This window comes from Tenrec ecaudatus, chromosome 17 (genome assembly GCF_050624435.1).
Source record: "Tenrec ecaudatus isolate mTenEca1 chromosome 17, mTenEca1.hap1, whole genome shotgun sequence".
NCBI lineage: Eukaryota > Metazoa > Chordata > Mammalia > Afrosoricida > Tenrecidae > Tenrec > Tenrec ecaudatus.
Window position 1 is genome coordinate 82,341,400 of NC_134546.1, and position 1,214 is coordinate 82,342,613.

At 47.2% G+C, this 1,214-nt stretch overlaps 1 pseudogene; it reads left to right on the top strand.

Moving 5' to 3' along the window:
• The first annotated feature begins 462 nt into the window (after positions 1-462).
• Positions 463-864, top strand: LOC142430762 (DET1- and DDB1-associated protein 1-like; annotated as a pseudogene).
• Positions 865-1,214: the final 350 nt, after the last annotated feature.

Below are 1,214 nucleotides of genomic sequence, written 5' to 3' on the forward strand. Positions count from 1 at the left end.
TAAACCAGTGGGAAGACAAGAGAACGATGTAAAAGATATATGCAGCTAAAAGCTGGTTCTATGAAAGGATCGACAGAATTGACAGACCACTGGCGAATCAGACAAAGGACAGAAAGGAGAAAACATCAATAGCCAGGATGAGGGATGAAACAGGATTAATTACAACAGACCCCAATGAGATTAAAAGGACAATCACAAAGTACTATGAAGATCTGTATTCTAATGAATTCAGAAATGTGGAAGACATGGATAGCTACTTGGAAAAAGAGTCCCTCCTTAGATTATCTCAGACAGAGGTCAAGAACCTCAACAAACCTATAGCACAAGAAACAGAAAGGGTCATCAAGAAGCTACCAACCAGTTACTGTGAGGTGGCAGCTGAGAAGGCGGCTGTGGTGGCGCCTGCAGCAGCAGCGGCAGCAATAGAGGAGACAGCAGAGGCAGCAACAGTGGCTACAGAAGATGGCCGATTTTCTGAAAGGATTTCCCTTCTACAACAAAAGCAATTTTAGCTGATTCCATGCTGACTCTGTGTGCAAAGCCTCGCTCAGCCTCTCCGGAGAGCATGTTGGGCTGCCTACCTTGTGTTCAGAGTGTGGGGACCCAGCTTCTTATCCGACTCTTCTTGGTCTCCCATAGAACAGACGGCCCTCAGTCTACCTGCCCACTCGGGAGTACCAATCTGAACAAATCATTGTGACCGAGAAAACCAATATCCTCCTGCGCTACCTGCACCAGCAATGGGACAAAAAGAACGCTGCCAAGAAGCGAGATCAGGAGCAAGTGGACCTGGAGGGCGAGAGCTCAGCTCCCCCCAGCAAGATCGCCTGGACCGACAGCCAGGACATGCACTAGGACACTTAAGACTCTCACTGCCCTCCCCCAAGCCTCCTGTCGTGTCTGCTCTGCATCATGCATCTGCGCCCGCCCCACCTGCCAGCCCACCCCACACCATCCACACTGCGTCCACTCTCCTAGGAGCTGATGTATTTATTTTCCTCGACTTTTTACTTATGCTGTAAAGTGTTCCCACCAATGGTTAAAGAGGACTTCAAACCCTGTAAAAAAAAAAAAAAAAAAAAAGAAGCTACCAACAAAAAAATTCTCTGGGCCAGATGGCTTCACAGCAGAATTTTACCAAGAATTCCATTAAGAGTTGACTCTGATACCCCAGAAAGTATTCCAAAACATAGAAAAGGATGACAAACTCCCAA